The following is a 22026-nucleotide window of genomic DNA, read 5'->3' as shown; positions in this document are numbered from 1 at the left end:
CATTAGATTCGCTCGAATTTCCTTAACTCCGTAAATATTCAATATTTTAATTATTCTTGTCAAAATACTCTCTATTACATTTACAAAATATAAAAAAATTCTACTTTTTGAAATTTCTAAAGAATTATTTCCTTTAATAAAAAATTGATCATTTGCTCTGTCATTAGCAGAGTAATTGAAGTTTTTACACAAAAAAGTATTCATTATATTCCGAGACCCATCAATATTTGACGCAAGGTCGGTAAATATTTAAAAAAAACGCGACATAAATAACCGGTCATTACTATTTTTTATTTCAAAAATAAGCCGTGAAATTGTTTAACATCATTGTGATAAATATCCTCACATTTAAAAACAAACATAAATATTTAAATCTGTTTGATTCGTTATTAGCGCTTGCACAGAAAAATACGTCATCTAGTTATATTTTTATCCGAATCCATCAGCTAACAAAAGAAAAAAAAATTTTTTTTGTCAACAACTTCTGGAACTAATTAGTCATTACTCCGTTCTACGTATTATAAATTTATTATATATTTATATATTTAAATCACACCAAAATAAGTGTGGAAATATGATAATACATTAGCCTTCCTGATGCTCGTGAGCTTTTTATTTATTAACACAAGCAATAAACCGTGCAATGCCTCGCATTGTCGGCTGTCCTCGAATTTGTGTGTGCGCAGCGTTATTAAAAATCTCAGGGATTTAATTATTTATCTAATATTTTTCTCATGTATTTAATTGTACGTTCTGCGGACTGAGCAACCAAACAATGATAAATTCGTTGTTCCGCATTTTTGATACCAAACGGCATTCATTGAGTACACGGCTGCCCAATTTTAAAACACAGTAACTGATAATTTTAAGATTTTTAAAAATTTTTCACATTAAAAAAAAGTTTACGCCCCAAATTGATAAAAAGTTTGATGTATTAACAGAAAATACTTGAATATAAATATTTTTAAGAAAAATTACTTGAAATTAAGGTTTAAAAGTTATAAAAAATGCAGCAATACTGAAAAAAAATCAGGTGTAAAAATTTTGCAGTTGCTGTGTTTTAAAATTGGGCAGCCGTACAGATCTTTCGGAAGGTCTCGGGTTCGAGCCCCACTCAGGTCAAATATTTTATTTAGTACAATATTTATTTTTAATCAGCTATAATATTTGAATAAATTATTATCTCATACTTTTAGTACCTTGACAAACGAAATAAAAGAAATTATTGACAAAGGGATGATATTTACCCACGTGTATAAAGACGCTCCCATTTATCGACGTACTTCTATATTATCAGTCTAATACCTTATCCACTTAGGGTTGTTTTATTTTTCTTATTCTTTATTATCTTTTGCTCTTTCTCTGTATCTTTATCTTCGTTTTATCCCTAACACTAAAAGGTTAAAGGTAAGACATGTTGACCTTGTCAGATTGACATAGATCTTCGTTGGCATTTAATTATCAAGAAAATAAAAAATGTCTCGTCAACTCCTCACGCCTCATTCTATATAACTTATTTTTATTACTCTGATAGTAAACTTTATTAAAATAGAAGGTTTATTTATACTTTATATATTTTTATATCAAGTTAATTACATTAAATACAAATGTATAGTACATTTTTTTAATAAAACTTTAAATTCTTTAGCATCGCGTTGACTTAAAAATAATTTTTTTTTTTGGTATTTTATTTATCAATTCTATTAATCTTATACTTATGAATTATTGATTAAAAGGAACCTTAATAAAATAATTTTTTTTAAAGATTGTGAAGAATAAATAACCTTTTTTTGAAAATTTATAAAAATAAAAAATGTTTAAAATTTGTCGGAATAGATACTTTTGATTAATGAAATAATTTTAAAGCTAGTAAATTTATTTTGACTCAATTAATCTGCTTAATTTTGAAGCGTATATAGAAAAAAAGGTTCATTTGAGTCAAGAAAATATTTTTCTGGCTAATTATTATCTTGAAAGAAAAAAAAATTTTTTTTGACACAAGAAATTTCACTTATTCCAACAAAATTAATTCTCTTGCTTTAAGAAATACGTATCTTAATCCAAAAATATTTATTTAAGTCAAAAAAATCTTGTTGTTTTGAGAAAATTCAGCCTCTTGCTCCAAAAAATTTAGTTCTTGACAGAAGTAAATTTTCTTGTCTTGAGAAAATTTCTCTCTTGCTCCAAAAAATTAAATATAAAGATAGAAGTAAATTTTCATTAATATTTTTATTGATTAACATGTCAAATGGCAAGATCAAATAATATTTCATCATTTTTTTTCATTCAATATGTATAATTGCACGCTAAAATAATATAAAATGGGTATCAAATATTCAAGAGAAAAATTTTCTCAAGGTGAGAAAATTTTTTTCTCAGCTGAAGTAGGTGGCACTGCTTCCCTAAAGTATCTAAAAATCTTGATCAAATATAAAAATTTATTGTATCAAGTATTTATGATAATTTGAATTAAGAAAAAATTACTTCCTCCAAGAATAGAATTTCAAAAAAAATTTTTACTTCGGCCAGCACAACTTCGGTCTTCCTTCAAACACCCGAAAATTTTCTTGAGTCAAGCATTTTGTCCTCCAGCCAAAAAAATTTCCTTTCTGTGTAGTAGGGCGCAAATAAGCTGAAACTTGAACGCGGAGGTCCTAGGATCGAATCCTGCACTAAGAAAAAAAAAATTTTTGTTCAAAAAATAATTGCAAGAATCGTTTAAAATAAATTTTGGTTTGTTGACAAAAGAATATCAATACCTATCATTATAATAAAATATTGGCATTAATTTTGATAGATTATTAAAATATATTCTTGAAAATTATCAAGTATATATATTCTTGTGACAAGAAATTTTTCTCTAGAGTAGTATTTTTTTTTTGTTAGTGTGGCCGAAATAAAAAAATTTTTATTGTCAAAAAAAAATTGTTGTTTATAATTTCATTAAAAATAGATTAAAATTTAAGGACAATAATTGAAATTTCAATTTTTTTCAATGATTATAGTAAAATTTTATACCTGTAAATTTTGCCATATCTTCACATGGATTTTTTACAGTAGAAGTACCGTTTTTATTGTTCAAATAAACGATAGAAATAAATTTATATTATTAAACCATTAGAAACTCAATTTGTATTAATATAAATTTTTTAAAACTAAAAAAAAATATGGTTATAATATTATAATTTTTTATAAATTAATTCAAATGTTAACTGGCCAAAAACGGTACTTCTACCCTACTTTCCGTCCTTTTTTAAAATTTCATCAAAATTTCCTCCAAACTCATCTAAAATTTCTATTGCTAAAAAAAACAACCTTTAACTCTTACCGGCTCGCACAACACCACACAAACACAAACACTCCAAGTTACCAATAATTTTCATTATCAAGCCCCCTCCTGTGAGACCGCGTGCACTTCCACCTCCAGAAACACCTGTCTTCGTCACAACAGTCTTGGCCCCCGTCAGCGAGAACAACATGTATCGCGATGCCCCGCTTACCTCAACTCACTCAATCATACCCGCGGCTTCAGCCTCGACATACGTGCATCGCGTGTTCTTCTTCCACATCAACATCCAATCACCATCAACACCCATATTACTTCCACATCTCATAGTATCGTAATATCCCTGCAATTCTACACTCTGAACTCCAGTCCAAAGTGAATCTGAAGTGTGTTAATTCAATGACTAGTCTTTCAATACCCAGCTTACCTCCCCCGAAGTTGACAAAATTTTTCCCGAAAAATTCCCGAGTCCCTTTTAACCATTAATCACTTTAAGTTTTTTTTCTCAGTGATAAAAAAATATTGTTTCAAATATAAATAATAAAAAAAATATTAAGTGAATTTTTTTTTTCTTGTAAGAAAATAATAATCTTAAGATGAGTATCAACCTTGAAAGATGATAACAAATAAATTCCTCTAGTGTACATTACGATTTATGATGATCGATAATAAAATGAAACAATAAATTGGTGTCGATTTTGTTGGTTCTTAAATTATAATCTCTTTATTCGTATAAAGGCAACATATTTATTTAGCTCCCACTATTTATATCTATAAACTAGTGCCGTCAATCAGACTCTTACTCTTTATATTAATACTCGTGTATTAACTGTGGTGGTTACTTTTATTAAAGCAAGTGATCTTACAATACAATAAAACATACACAATAAAATATAAACTAATTCTTCATTGATTTTATCAGCAAAAAATGCCTATTAATATTTACTAGTCATTGATAATTAATTATTGTTAATACATTTTTTTTTTAAATAAATTTATGTGATCGCTAATTTCCGAAACAAAAAATGTTACGCAATATTTATTAAAAAAATTAAATCGCATAAGTGGAGTGCAAATAAATGTGTTTTGTGTTATTATAATTAATATATGTTTATTAGTTATTACACACATTACATGTCGAACAGGAAGAATATTCTGGTGCTTAATTACATAGAGAAGATATAATATGAGTCTCGGCGATGTTACTGTTAAAGATATAGGCATGGATCCTAAAGATCGTTACGTCGTCGAATCTAATTGTGAGTTTTTTTTTTATTGATTTTATGTTTGATATTTTATGTGAGTTTTAATTGAGGGGGAAGGGTAAAATTTACAAGGATCAGCCTTGATCTCAATTTAAAGAAAATTTTAAAAACATTCAGGGTGATCTGTTTAATAAATAGATTTATACGAGGTTATTATCATAAATTTATCGAGGATCGTTAAATTAAGATAAAAAATTTTAATAAAAAAGGAAGTTTGCGGTTTATTGTACGGCTGATTTTTTTTTTATTTTATTAAAATTTGGGGTGATTTTTTTAATTAAAAAGTTAAGTATTTATTATAGAAAATGTTTTAAAGAAATAAAATAAAATTATGAAAGAAATTGATATTTTTATAAATGAGTAAATTTAAAAAATAATTTTTTTGACTTGATAAATTGTAACTTTTTTTGTAAAAATAATTAAAATTCGTAAAGAATTTTGAAGGTGAAAAAATGTATGATTGCTTTACCCGGAGGTGCTTACAAATTGCAAAATAATACGAAAAAAATAAAAAGTAAAAATTAATTTTGAGAAAATTAAAAAAAATTTACTAAGGTCGAAAAAAATGATTGCTAACAGATATTTAAGTATTTTGCGGTTTGGTTCAGTTTCTAAACCTGAAATTCAGGCGCAGTACGAAAAAAAGGGTGTAGTGGTAATACAAGAGCAGAAAAACCGATCGACAAATTATACGTCTACCATTGAGCATTCTTTTAAATTACTTTAGTTCAAAAACCTCAGGTTTAAATTTTTTATCATCGTGGTTTATTTTTGACAATAATAAAAATTCTTTTCTAGTGATAAAGATTGTTAAATAGTTAATTAATTTTTATGGAGTGAGTAATGAAATACCGTGGGGGGATTAGTAATAAAAATCGGCTCGTCATTTGAATGCATAATAAGTAAGTAAAAAAAGCCGATTAACTGGTTCGCTGATTGCTCTTATTATTGAAATTGAGTAGATGATACGCAAGCTGTGCGATGTTTTCGCTTTATATCACGGCAACAAAATACGGTGATTCACCTCTACTCTACTCACCTGTACGTTTGCTTATCTCAGAATATTCCAATGAGTCGCATATATATATATATATATAATAAATATAATATTAATATTCTCACTCACAATAACTAATAGGCTTATCCCGAGCTATAAACATTTACATTAATTTCTTTTATTGCCTTGGAAAATTCCGTTCTTCAATTTTTTAACTAGTTTTGAAACTCTTGTCGATATTTTATCAAAGTAGGCGCTCTTAATTAATAAAATACTTCTAAAACCATTCGGAAACTCTATTGGACTCAAACATCACACAGAAAGAAAAATTTCTTGAGTGGAGAACAAAATTCTTGGATAAAGAAAATTTTCGGTTGCCTGGAAGACCGAAGTTGTGTTGGGCGAAGTAAAAATTTTTCTTGAAATTCTATTCTTGGTGGAAGTCATTTTTTCTTAATTCAAATTATCATAAATACTTGATACAATAAATTTTTATATTTGATCAAGATTTTTAGATACTTTAGGGAAACAGTGCCACCTACTTCAGCTGAGAAAAAAATTTTCTCACCTTGAGAAAATTTTTCTCTTGAATATTTGATACCCATTTTATATTATTTTAGCGTGCAATTATACATATTGAATGAAAAAAAAATGATGAAATATTATTTGATCTTCCCATTTGACATGTTAATCAATAAAAATATTAATGAAAATTTACTTCTATCTTTATATTTAATTTTTTGGAGCAAGAGAGAAATTTTTTCAAAACAAGAAAATTTACTTCTATCAAGAACTTAATTTTTTGAAGCAAGAGGCTGAATTTTCTCAAAACAAGATTTTTTTGACTTAAATTTTCTTGGATCAAGAAATGTATTTATTAAAGCAAGAGAATTAATTTTGTTGGAATAAGTAAAATTTCTTGTGTCAAAAAAAAATTTTTTTTCGCTCAAGAAAATAATTAGGAAGATAAATATTTTCTTGGCTCAAGTGAGCCTTTTTTTCTGGCTTAACTTTAAAGCGTAGCGCGTTGCACTTCAGCTAAAACTTTTAAGCGGAGAACCTAGGATCGAATCCCGGCTAAAATAGAAGAATTTTCTTATCAAATAAAAATTTTTTTTCAATCTCATTAAGGATAGATTAAAATTCAATAAAATCTTGAGGATGATAATTAAAATTTTAATTTTTCTGTCAATAATTAATAAAAAGTAGCGATAATCATAAAAGATAATTATAAAATAATGTTTTTATTTCTCTTATCAGTTTTTAAAAAAATATATAATTCATAACGCGAAGATAAGAACGTATCTTTTATTAAGTATATGGATGCGAAAATATAAATAAAATATTTAGAGCTGACATTAAATTAGATGCTTTGTCTGGAATTTATTAATATGTTGATGCTTTTATTTTTAATTTAACAAAGAATTACAAGAATTCTCAAACATTGTTATAAAATTTAATAATTTCGTGTAACACTTAATACTTATTTATAAAAAAGATAATTTAAAATTATAATGGGTTGCGGTGATTATTATACACAATATATGTACATGTATAATGTATTATTTAACTGTGTGCACAAATGTTCTTACCTAACACACAAATATTACCAAATTTAATAACTCTATCGGCGAAGTTATTATTTCACACCAAACATCAAGGGTCAATAAATTCATTTATATTTTTCCTAAATTATTTTTTAAAATAAAAAATTAAAATGTTAATTATTTTTCCAGTGAGAAAAAGTGTATCCTTAACCCAAATCATTGAGTATTAGCAGGTAATGAGTCTTGACCAAATAATTTAACTGTATAATAAAAGATCAGAATCAGTAATCAAGATCTTAATTAAATAAACAAACAGTAACTGTCGATTTCGCCCGGCTAGGTGTCGGAGCTAATATACTGTAGAGACTGGAGCGATTTCTTTACTTGTTGTCGTAATAACCGCATACAAGTTCAAGGCCGTTATGCTCAGTGATGCGTCTGTTAATTTCTCACGGCCATTTCCGCTTTTAGTTTTCATTTATTGTTTATTTACGCCACTCTTCCGTGGTTTAAATTAACATACTTTGGATTGTTTCGTTGTTTGGTCATTTTTCAACCTCTAAGTCATCAAACTTCAATTGAAAAATTTTTATTTATTATTTTTTATGAATTTTGATGTCAGATTCATTTTGAATGTTTGAGAATTTGATTTTTAATGTTTTTTTAAATATTTTCCTTTGAAATTGAAAAAATTTTTGTCAATTTTGACTTCAACGAGACTTTCTGTTGTTTGAAAATAATTATAAGTCTTGAAAGAAAAATTTGGACAATTTTAAAGGGGTAAAATCCCTTGAAAAATCTCTAAATAATGCATTTTTGATAAGTGTTTTTATAAATAATAAAATAAATCGTATAATTTTGTTTTATAATTTTTTAATTTGAACTTTAAAGAGTACAAAAAGCAATTTTTATTTTTTTTTTTAATAGCGGCTCAGTGAAATTTTTGCACGCCTCAAAAGCGAAGCGTTTATGGCTGCTGTTGCATAATTAATTATATCTTATTAATTAAATTTTGTCATATTTGTATTATTGTATACTTTCTTTTTTAGGTTTATAAAAAAAAAAAAAAAATAATATTTATGCCATATAGTATTTACATTATACATATATATACACATTATAATATATAATATCATATAACATCATATAATATTATAATATAATAATAATAATAATAATAATAATAATAATAATAATAATAATAATAATAATAATAATAATAATAATAATAATAATAATAATAATAATAATAATAATAATAATAATAATAATAATAATAATCTATATTATTATTATTATTATTATTATTATTATTATTATTATTATTATTATTATTATATTATAATATATATTTAACTTACAAGCATGTACGGAACACACTCACATACCATGCTTGTAAAGGTGGACCCTAGGAACTCCGCCGTCCATCTTACGGCATTAAATAAATTATATTTATGCTATATAGTAAGAAAAAATTAAGGTAGTGCTCTACTCTCGACATTTCAAAAAAAGTAATTTTCTCGAAACTGAAATTGATTTTTTTTTTTATTTATATCACACTTACAAATTAATATGAGTGTATTAATATCAAGTCAAATAATTTGTCAGGCACATAAAATATATTTCAATAACAATTAATAATAATTTGTTTAACATTAAAAATAATCTTTTCTGGAAGTCTGTGTGTCTGTTTTTCTAAATTAATATGACCGTTCAATTTACTGTCGTTGAATTATTATTTACCAAAAACTAATATATCATTTTTTTGTATATCTATCTATATATTTTATTATAGTATTTTTTTTCTCACCTTAGAATTATCGTGCCACTAAACCATACCAGATTTTTCTGTTTTTAATTATTTTGCTCGCTATATTTTATTTTAATCAATTTTATTGTGAAATATAAGATTATGAGGCGTGCACTTTTGGATTTTCTATTGATTTTTATTGATGTGAAACAATAAAAATAGCTTTTTATTTTCTGACAAATGCAAGAGAAAAATAAATTTTTAAAATTACAAAAAAGTATAAAATAAAAAATTTAGAGCTAGATTTTTCTTTTTTAAGTCATACAAAATTAGTATTGAAAACTATTTATTCAAAAGTTGCGTTGTTTTTTTAACAATACAAGACCATTAATCTTAAATTTCAACATTCATGTTAACATTATAATGATTTTCAAAATTGACTAGAAAATTTAGAACCTTTAAAATGTCAATTGCAACACAAAAAAGCCTTAAATTGAATTTCTAATATTCTTTAAATTAATTATACAATTATACAATTCAATATTGAAAAATTGAAAAAATTAAGTCAACATTGACCTAAATTTTCCATCAAATATAAAATTTACTATTTTAAAAATTGTTAAAATAAAAATTAACTGATTATTAAAAAATATTTATTGGTCTCACAATTTTAAAATTTAAAAATAAAAATTCTTTTATCGATTAAATCAATCAGATATTTTTTAATAAAAAATTCCGCACACTTAATACATAATAAGGATAATTACAAAATGACACGTAATTATTTTGCAGCAGTGTCCGCGAATAAAAAAAATAATTTAAAGAACATATTTACAATTGAATTGATTAATGTGTCTCGTACCGGACAAAAATATATAAATAAAGCATGATAATAATTTAACTGTCGCATTCGTTCATGAATTTATTCGAATATATATATCTATAAAAAGATATGTATGATGGTATTATTTTTCTTTATCTGTTTTATTACACTAGTTGATGTAAGATACATTCATTACACTAAACTGGTAATGTTTCCTGCCCCACACTCAGTACAAGTGATCTATTACGTGATAATGACGATCTGACGATTTATTTACTCTAAAACTTAAAACAGTCTTATCACTCATCACTTGCTACAATATTTAGAGCAATAAATCGCGGGATTTATTTTTTAACAGAGTTAATCTCACTTGGTAAAAAGCTTAGACAAAATCTCTTATCAGTTAGTCGCTAAATTGATTGTATGGCAATGCTGATAACTTTATTTGTTTTCTCGCTCAATAAATTACAATGCAAAACTATAAAGTGATAACTAATTACTTGTAATGAAATAATTATAAAAATAATAATAACTAGCAACCTTGCAGTCACTATGTGACTGCCGTTACTTATGAACTACAAATAAATAAAATTTTGTTTTATTAAATAACGATTTTTGTTAAATTGCACTGTACTTTCTTAAATATTGACGATTTTTAAAATATAAGCTCACCCTGATGTTACACTTATCAAGAGCTTTCATTTAAGTACCCACATGCATTTTGATATATTTTTCATATATACATATATATAACATATATAAATATATGAAAAATTGATGTTGGTACTCAAATGAAAGGTCTCGATGAGTGTTATGTCGGGGTAAGCTTATATCTTTTAAAATGTCAATAATTCTCAAGATACAAGGTCATTTCTTAATTATTGATATTTTTTAAGATATAAGCTCATCCCAATGTTATACTCATTAAGAGCTTTCATTTGAGTACCTACATGCATTTTGATATATTTTTCATAAATACATATATATATATATATATATATATATAATATATATGGGGTATTCCATGCCAAATCGACCACTTTTGAACCTTACCCCTTTAGATTTCGCTGAAAATTTTTTACCTTTTTCTACTCGATGAAAGACGTTTTTCAGAATTTTTTCAAATTTTTTTATCCAACCCAAAAAAAGTTATGAAGCTTTCAAAAAAATGGCTCTTTTATTTTCAAATAGCCATAACTCTCTCAAAAATTGACCTTTCGGGACGTTTTTTTTTTTCAAAATTTTTGTTTTTAATTGAATTTTTCGAAAAAATAAATAAAAAAAATTTAACATGATCGCTTCTATGAAATAATCGCGTTTTTTTTGTATAAAATCGTTATTATTCGAAGTTCGTCATTCTCAATTTTTTTTTTTTTTTTTCAAAAAAAACTTCAATCAATTCTACAATTATCCCCGTGTATCCCAGAGTGGGCCGATTTTTTGTTGGTAAAATTGATGTTGGTACTCAAATGAAAGGTCTCGATGAGTGTTATGTCGGGGTAAGCTTATATCTTTTAAAATGTCAATAATTCTCAAGATACAAGGTCATTTCTTAATTATTGATATTTTTTAAAATATAAGCTCACCCTGATGTTACACTTATCAAGAGCTTTCATTTAAGTACCCACATGCATTTTGATATATTTTTCATATATACATATATATATAACATATATAAATATATGAAAAATTGATGTGGGTACTCAAATGAAAGGTCTCGATGAGTCTAAAATCGGGATGAGCTTATATCTTTAAAAATGTCAATAATTCACAAGATACAAGGTTATTTCTTAATTATGTATCTGGAGATTAAGCATTTTCAAATGCAGCCTAAATACTTACACAGTAAAAAATTTTGCGTCATTGCGTCAAAAAATTTTGTGTTAAAAATTTTTATGTTAAATATTTAACACAATTTTGTGTTGATTTAACATAATAAGTATTAAATTTACACATAAAAGTGTTAAATATTTAACACAAAAATTTTTAACACTAAGTTTTTTGACGCAATAATGCAAAATTTTTTACTGTTTATCATCATAAATTGACTATTATTGAGAATGATATGAAAACTTAAAAAGACACAACTCCAGGTCAAGACTTTCCCAACGATACCAAAATTTAACCATAGAAATCTATTTTATCATATAAATGCAAGGCAAAATAGGATATCCCTAAAATTTTGTAAAAATTTTTTATTTGCTATTATCAAAGCATTTAAAAAAATCTAAATAAAAATTCAGTGCATTTAAGTTTCCAAAAACTTATTATTTGTATATAAAGATTGATTTTTTTTCTTATTTATGTGATTATTTTTTAAAAATTCATACAATTTTAATCTTCAAACATCTTTTTGATCTAATAAAACTTGAGCGTAAAGGATCTGAGTTCGAATCCCGGTAAGGATCTATAAAATTTATATTCAAATAAATTGTCAATTTTTTCCCTGAAAAAAAACCGCCGACTAACTTAAAAAATAACTTTTTTTTTTTTAATTTAAAAATAGAAATAAATTACACTTGCACTCTTACATACTTTTGATTGTAGAGTTGATGGCACCAGGAACTGAGTAATTTTAACGAAGCCTATAACGGAAACAACGTGTCTTCCAATGATATTTTTAATTTTTACGTCGTAACAGTAACAATTGAGATTTATGGCCGCGATAGTCTTTAAAATTGTATTTTTCACTTATATTTAAACAATCCCAGCCGAAAAAAATCTTCTAAAACATCTCAATTCAAAACAATAGACTTATAAATTCTCGCGACTTATGATTACATAATATTACCCGCAAAAAGCTTAAATTGTAAAGGAAGTATGTTCTACAAATACCGAGCTATTGAGGCCGAGACCGTATTCGACATACTCGCGATCTCGCTTAGTCTATTGATTGTTATCGTTAATTCTTTTTTAGTCTTATTTTTATTATCATTATTGTTATTGTTGTTGTTATCTTGATGATAGTTTTCTCACTAAACGATCCCATGAGCAGAACATCGATCGCATTCTGTAGACCATTAAAAGCCAATGGATCGTTCGATCGATCCTTCGCGGCATCCATCGATCAGAACTGGTTTATTTATCCGTTAATGGGAATCACCACCGCCATATCATATATGCTTCACTTTTTACCTGTGTGCAAAAAATTGTTAGAGGGAGAAAGATACTTTCTTATAAAACGAAATTTAGTCGAAACATGCTTCAAGAATTCAACCTTTTTTTTTTTTAATTAATTTTTCTATATTCTAAATTTATCGAAAAAATATAATAGAAAATTTTCAAGCCTAAAGTAAAAATTTTAAATTTATAATTAATTGTTTTTCAAATAAATTAAAAATTTTTTTCTCTGTTTGAAGAACAATTAACAAATATATTTTACTTACAATTCTTCTCTTTACACGTATCAGTTGGCAGTGAAAGTAAAACACGTGACTTGCTTTCTTACATTCAATTTGAAAATAATACAACACTTATTGAAAAAAATTATGCGCAGCGACATAATATTAATTAAAAAAAAAAAAAATAAAAAACAAAAAGTTAAAAATTTTCCTTCTATTCAAATATATATATATATATAACATATTACATATTATAACTGCATCAATTTCGTAATTTATCTCAAGTAGGTGTCTATATTAATATAGGAAATTTTATATCTCCGTGCGATAAATCTATGATGATAAGTACTTTCTCCCGATAAAAATATTTAATAGTTAATAAATATTTTAAATAAAAATTCTTAGATAATTAATTTTCTATCGTTTGTATTAATTTATCAATTTATCTACCAATAAATCTAGTAAATTACTCTTTAGTGGGTGTACCTGTAAGTTTATCTATCTATATATCAATTGAAATTAAAATTATTTGTGCGGAAACATACTGCAAACAAGTTTAATATGTTAATTAAACATTCACTCTTTTATGAAAAAATTATTAGCGTCATCATTAAAAAAAAAATAATCTTTTTAACCTATTTCTAGGAAATAAATAAATAAAAAATTTTTTAAAATTAATGAAAAAATTTCTTATGGACTTTTTTTTAATTATTTATGAGTTTAGCGGTTAAATTACAATTATTTTAAGTACTACCTAGTTAATAATAAATTTTTAATACTAATTTAAAGCAATTGTCATATTTTTACGAGTCTATATATATTACGTATTAGACGCAACGCGCATCTAGTCTGCGCAGTCGCTCATTTCACGCGCTCATTGCCGCCATCTTGACGTTAGGAGTTAATCTTTGCGTTTGCGTGATTAAAATTCAATTATAAAGTATTAAGAAATTAATATTGAATTATGTCAAATATTATTGACAAAAAATCTATGAAAATATTTAAAAATAAAATTTATTATATTTTATTTATTTATAAATAAAAAATTTTATGTTAAATATTCAACACTTTTATACGTAAATTTGACATTTATTCTGTTAAATTAACACAAATATTTAACATAAAAATTTTTAACACAAAATTTTTTGACGCAAAATTTTTTACTGTGTAGTATATTATTGGTACAGATAATATAATCAAACCCGAAATTTTTGTCAGCATAAATAAGCATTGAAAAAATGGATAATTAAATTTTAAGAAAAGTGAAAAGTCATCTCCTTTGTTTATAAATAAATAATTGAAAGAAGATTGCATATGAAATTAACAAGTGATAAATAATGATACACATTATCATATTAAACGAGCGGATAAAGCGGTAATAAATTATTAAAATAAATAATAACAATAATAGCTTAGAAGAATGTTGGTTTAATAATTAATTAATGTTGGATGTATCCGTGTTGCATAGAAATTTTAATTGAGTAGTATAATGATTAGCACGTGTTACCTTGCTTCCTATTTTATCGAAAGGTCTTTGGCGAGTACTCGCCCGTTACGTGAATGACGGGATGATTATACGCGTATAAGCATATATAATACTACTGTGTACTTAATATAACATACATATACATGTCTTAAGTTTTTTCACCGGCAACTCCTCACTTTCACGCAGAAAAAAATTTTTAAATTATTATTTACAAGTGATACAACAATATTGCATTTTTTTGTGTTATATTATATCGAATTTTTATTTTAAATCACTAGTAATAATGATAATAATTCTTTCTTGCACTCAATTTTATCTCATAATTCCACTTGAATAAATATATAGTAAATAAATATTTTTTTATCGAATATTTCAGATAATTAATGTTTCATTGTAAAAAATTTTGTTTCTAGAATGCTAAGAATTTTTTATTTTTAAATTATTGAGTAAATATTTACAAATTTTTTTTTTTTTTTTAATCATAAATATTTTTTAAAATTCATAATATTTTTTTTTTTAATATTCAAATCAGGTTTTATTTAAATAAATGAAGAATTTTGTGATAAAATAATTTTTTATTTAAAAAAGGGGAAGTCCATAAAATATTAAAAGTCATATATTTATCTGACGATAAGAATAAAGGATGCGAAAGAAGTCTATAGACTTCTTATATACATATATTTGATATTTTTATCACTATGATATTCATCTTTTGTTACTCAACATCAAAAATTAAGATTACATACATATTTACATACGAGAATAATAATGTATAAAATCATACGTCTACTGGATGATTTCTTGCGGTGACTTTGTTATCATTTATCATGTCGAATATGGGGTAATAACAACAATAAATGAAGTTTGTAATTACTTTATCGTACTTGTAAAAATTTACTGACGCAAAATGTAAACAATAATTTATATCGGCTCCCCTGGGGATGTCTGAGTAAAAATCTTTGTTTCTATAATATGATAACACAATGTACTCGTTGTTTATTGTTATCAATAATTATCACGACACACCTTTCGCTAAACCGGGTAAATAATTGTTTTATTGGCGGAGCTGTAAATATATTAGGGTTATTCTTGTATTAGAAGTTTTTATAGTTGCTATTTTACTTTGTTAATTTAATATTTAATGAAATTAGAATATTTTAAATAGAGTAGCTATAATTTCTCTAATTTTATTAGTCTGTTACTTGATAAGGAAAAAATAATGCTGCTATTAAATATTAATTGTGTGCGTCAATTCTGACGATAATTATTTAAGTTTTATCAAAATGGTTGATAATTATTTAAGTAATGTGACATAGTTAGAATTATGAAAGGTAAATTTCATTTTTTTTAAATATTAATAATAATTCTTATGTACAGAAATATGATCATACATGTCTATAAATAATTTTTTTAATAAATTTAGTGTTTAAAATTTCCGATAGGCGACGCATGGTCGCTGAACTGTTTCCTTAGTAGAAACTTAAGTTTGAGGGATTAAGTTTTAAAATATAAATTTTTATTTTACTCATCCAAAGAGTCTATCTGAAATTGATTTTGAGCTTAAGGAGATCCAAGTAGCCTACTAGTGTAAAGAATGTCTATAAAAAAATAATACGTAGAAATACTTTTGTTATCTTAAAATTAATTTTTAAATTAATTAATAACATTTTTGAGAAAATTTCCGAAAAATTTACTTATTAAATAATTATTAACATTTAATTGACTAATAAAAAATATAGCACTCTGAATTACCGGTATATACTTGACAACACAAAAAGAGTGTCCCTAACCTTAAAATTAATTTATGTTTACTGTCTAACTAAAATGACTAAGATCTTCTAGCATTTAAAAAACCGCGGTTACTTATGCTTTGGGTAACTGCGCAAGCGGTGTTGCCAAGTCAAATACAAGACTTTAAAGAACGCAAGCTCCGAGTGATTTTTCATAAAAAATATAAAATATCTTCGTAATACGTTCGGAAAGCTACTTTTTTATTGTTTTAATCTTTAGCTTATTATTTTTTCAATCAAATTCAATGAAAATAAAATTTTTTTTAAAAGTTAATTGCATTAAATTCTTAACCAAATACACGGCTGGAGGAATCTCCATTTTACATGTAAAAATTACAATTTTCAAACTTAATTATTTCATTAAATATCCCGGAAATCTACTGTTTTTTAATTTTTTTATTAATTATTAGGCTACGTAGATTAAATTTACAAATTTTCAGGAAGTTTTAAAAATTTGACTTCTTCGCGTGGATCTCCTTAATTAACTCCCATATTAATATTTGAATAATAACACATAGTAATTGACATAAATATTTTTAGAAAAATTGTAATAAATATTTTTGTTATCCAGATATGATCAAATAAGGTCGTATATAGATAGCCATTTCAGAAAGATTTTTCACGGCTTATAACAATAATAATAACATAAATAATAATAATAAATTGTAATAAAAACAGTTATAAATTTTTACATTATAAAATGCAAGTAACATATGTAGAAATAAAGACTTATGAAATAAACATTTAAATATTTTTTGATAATCTTCAAATTAACGTTATTTGCGTAATTTCATCATTATGTAATAGGAAAATTTTAATTCATAATTAATAAGTCGAAATTAAATAAATATCACAAAGATAAAAATATAAATTAATGTCTTATAATAACAATACTGATAAAATTATTTTTGTTTAATTCTTTACTTACAAATATAAAATTTTCAAATATTTAGATATTATTTAATGATCCAAAGCAATTTGACACTTAAATTTATTATCACTATTCTAGAGTGATCACGCAGTAATTGAATGTTTAATTATTTTTATCACAGTTTATTTGAAGTTCTATATAAAATTTATCATTAAAAAAAAAAAAAAAAAAAAATTATAATTCTCATTTAAAAATGTAATTATTTCCGATTTACGTCAACATAAACTTATCAGTCGATCAAAAAAGTAAATAAAATCAATAGGAAGTAAAATGAAGCTATAAAATTTTTTTTTTTTAATTAAATAACTTAACAATTGTTAACGATACAACAGATAATTTATTAATTTTATTTATCTATTTTTTTTTTATTTCTGTAATAATTATATTACATTTTACCGCGTGTACTAACAAGAAATCCTTGACTTGACCTTGTTGAAGTACAAAGCTCCGTGCAGTACAAGACACTAATCACTGCCGTCATGTTGTCTGGTATATCTTTATTTCCCGACGCAAGTAGTCAAGTCTAACCGCACAATAAAAATACATGCTATACAACGAACCTCCTGTCCGCTCCGTCAATAACAATTACTAACAAATACAAATAAAAATATAAATATAAACATTCGACTGCTTCTATACACTGGTTGGGAGTCATGCCAACATTTTATAAAAATAATTTCTGTCTCCCGCGAGTCCTCGACCGCGAGTTCGTGACCTTTAAGCCCAATATAATAGTTCTTAAAAAAATGAAAACAAAAAAAAAATGTTCACCTTCCATCAAATTAAATCAAAAAAAGTCTCTCTGTCTAATGCAATAGATCTACATTATTAAGAGAATAAGCAAAATTTTGTAGTCAGTGTATTTATATGATAAAATGAGTTTTTATGGTTAAATTTGGTATCAGTGGAAACGTTTTGACTTGAATTAGTGCCTTTTCAAGGTTTCGTATCATTTTCACCAATATTCAATTTATGATGATAAGTATTTAGGCAAAAATGCTCTGTCTCTAAATACATAATTAAGAAATGACCTTATATCTCGTGAACTATTGACATTTTTAAAGATATAAGCTCATCCCGATGTTACACTCATCGATACCTTTCATCTGAGTACCCACATCGATTTTTCATATATTTTATATATTTTTATATATATATGAATATATGAATATATGAAAAATATATGAAAATGCATGTGGGTACTCAAATGAAAGCTCTTGATGAAAGTAACATTGGGATGAGCTTGTATCTTAAAAAATGTCAATAGTTAAAAAAGTACAGTGTAATTTAACATAATTAAGAAATGACCTTGTATCATGTGAACTATTGACATTTTTAAAGATATAAGCTCATTCCGATGTTATACTCATCAAGAGCTTTCATTTGAGTACCCACATCAATTTTTTATATATTTATATATATTATATATATGTATATATGAAAAATATATCAAATATGCATGTGGGTACTTAAATGAAAGCTCTTGATGAGTGTAACATTGGGATGAGCTTGTATCTTAAAAAATGTCAATAGTTAAAAAAGTACAGTGCAATTTAACATAATTAAGAAATGACCTTGTATCATGTGAACTATTGACATTTTTAAAGATATAAGCTCATTCCGATGTTATACTCATCAAGAGCTTTCATTTGAGTACCCACATCAATTTTTTATATATTTATATATATTATATATATGTATATATGAAAAATATATCAAATATGCATGTGGGTACTTAAATGAAAGCTCTTGATGAGTGTAACATTGGGATGAGCTTATATCTTCAAAAATATCAATAATTACGAAATGACTTTGTATCTTGTGAACTATTGACATTTTTAAAGATATAAGCTCATCTCGATGTTACACTGATCAAGAGCTTTCATTTGAGTACCCACATGCATTTTGATATATTTTTCATATATTTATATATATAAATATATAAAATATATGAAAAATTGATGTGGGTACTCAAATGAAAGGTCTCGATGAGTGTAACATCGGGATGAGCTTATATCTTTAAAAATTTCAATAGTTAAAAAAGTACAGTGTAATTTAACAAAAATCATTATTTAATAAAGCAAAATTTTATTGATTTATAGTTGACAAGTCACGGCAATCACATAGTGACTGCAAGATTGCTAGTATAAAATTAATTACCAATCACGACAATTACACTTAGGGGACAATGTAAGAAATATGACTGGACATTGTTATTATATTAGTATTATCAGGTGTTTAATACAATAAATCAAATATTTAAAATAATATCACGACAATGGCATGACCGCCCTTGTACTATTTATACGATTAATAATTAATTTGCAATTACAATAATAAATATATATAAGAACAATAATGAAAATGATGATACGTAGCTAATTGTTTTATATCATACATGTATTAAATATTTAAGTGACCTGGATTTGGTATTGATTTATTTACTGTCGATACCTGTTATTATTCTTACAATATTTTTATTTTTTTTTAAATTCTCGAGATTATGCTTATGCATAAGTCAATGCATGAGTCAATGCAATGTCGGCTGGGATTCGTGATTGACCACTTACCAATGCCACCAGATAATACTCGTTACTACTTTTTTTTTATTTTATTTATTTATTTATTGTTCTTCTTTGAAATAATACAAGTGTAATAGATTGTCTGTTACGTATATAAGTGAGATAGATTCTTTCAATTGTGATAAGCTTTTATTGGAAAATAATATTCATGTAATGATTTTTTTATTACCATTATTATTTTTCAATAAATTAAATTAAATTTTATTAAAACTATGTAATATGTCAAATTTTATGTTACTAAAATTATGACATTGAATATTTTTATCTAACAAATTATTTAAGAAAAATTGCTGACTTCTTTTTACATGGCTATTTTTTAAATAAAAATTTTTTTAAAATATTAATGAAACCCTTTGTATTGTTAGAATATTTTTTTTCATTTCAACATAATTTAAAAGAAGCGATTTATTTAAATAAAATTTTTTCGTTTTCTTATCTCTAGTAGATAAAATATCCCGAACAAAATATCGATGGTTTTCTAACGCAACCATGTATCTCGATTTTTGAAGATGACAGGGTTCAACTGAAAAATTGATAATTAACTATAAACGCGTTACTGAAAAAAAAGATAAATCAGATTAATATTAAATATGATAGTATTTTTAGAAAATACAATTGATAAATATTGTTTTTAGATGAATATTAATTTTTTAAAGCCATTTTTTACTTCATCTCTGAAATTGTCATTTTTGAGATACGAGATTGCGTCAGAAAAACCTCAATATCTACACGGAAAGAAAATTGAAGGAGTTTTTACTATTTTACTATTGTAATTTTTACTAAATAAAATAGTAACGGTGGACTATACTTCTCATTTAGTAATTTTTACGATCTACTATTGTAAATTTTATCCAACAAATAAGACTAGCAAGAGTCGTAAAAAGTCGAATACTATAGAGCAAATTATACAATATGTGTTTGTGAACTTTACAATTCAACTATTGTAAAAATTCACAGTTGGTTTTTTTAAAAGAAATATTAGGGAGGGAGAGAGATAGAAGGTTGGACTAATTGGTACCTGTACAGTAATCGAAAAAAGAAACCGGCATTTTCGTCCTATCTGGGAATCGAACCCAGAACTCTGTGTTGGCAGCCAGTGACTCTCCCTCTACGCTATCCGAGGTAAACTAAGACACATATCCTTTAACATTTACATAAACTCGAAGTATAGCGCTGTGCACGGCCATTGTTCACACTAATTGAGAAACATTTCAATTCAACTATTGTAAAATTTGCTATAGTTCTATTGGAAAGATACAGAGGCAGCACTGGAAATTTTCATCTCTTACTTTTTACAATAGTAATATCGTATTTTTTCATGAATAAATAGTATTTTTTCTTCTAAAATATTTGACAATTAATAGTAATAAAAGTATAGTCCAGCTTTACAATAGTTGTATCGTAAATTCTCCCAGAAATTTTTTCCCGTGTATAAAATAAATATCCCCGGAGAACATATCTTAAATAATTAAATTTTTCAATAAAACAATTCAAATCAATAAATTTAAAAAAATTATCAATTTTATTTGAACACTTATTAATGGCATTTCAATAAATACTCATAGCATGACTTTACAAAAACTTACAATATTGGTTATTAAGTAACATTTGTCAACTATTGCTAAAATGATCATGATTTAATTATTATAAATACAACAAAATGAAATTAGTTGATAAATAACAACGAATACCACAAAATTAATTGTTACCAAAAAATTAATTATCAATAATACTAAAACTTAAAATATTTTTGAATATTGCAACTGTAATTAAAACGTGATTTTTTGTGCATTTATCTAAAAAAATACGCCGAAACATAAACTTGTTATCGTAATGTGCTCTTTTATCACGGTTTTTGTGTGTTTATTCGACAGTAGACCAACATATAAGCTTGTTACCGTGTTGTACCCTTTTATTATAGATTTTGTGTGTGTTTATTCGACATTAGTGATCTCAAAAAGATTATTTATATATTTAAATGGCGATAAAGCGCTAACAGCCCTATAGTTATTAACTTACGGCACGTTAGATCCTTATAAACCTTACAAAAGGTAAAATAACACGCAAAATTTTCTTTTTTTGGCTTTGAACTTCTGGCAGGGGACTGATCTTAAAATGCCTGGGACAAACTTTGGTTTAATGAATTTAATGAAACAAATTAACTTTCGGTACTTTTTATTGAAGAAGATTGTTAGTTAACTAATTAAGTTTATAAACATTATGGACCA

General features: G+C 25.3%; 1 protein-coding gene across 1 annotated transcript in view; it reads left to right on the top strand.

Annotated features, from left to right (window-relative positions):
* Positions 1-22026, top strand: part of LOC123264522 — a 107945-nt gene that overhangs the window by 28072 nt on the left and 57847 nt on the right.

This window comes from Cotesia glomerata, linkage group LG5 (assembly GCF_020080835.1).
Source record: "Cotesia glomerata isolate CgM1 linkage group LG5, MPM_Cglom_v2.3, whole genome shotgun sequence".
Lineage (NCBI taxonomy): Eukaryota > Metazoa > Arthropoda > Insecta > Hymenoptera > Braconidae > Cotesia > Cotesia glomerata.
The sequence above is the reverse complement of the archived record's forward strand: the minus strand, read 5'-3'. Positions and strand labels throughout refer to the sequence as shown.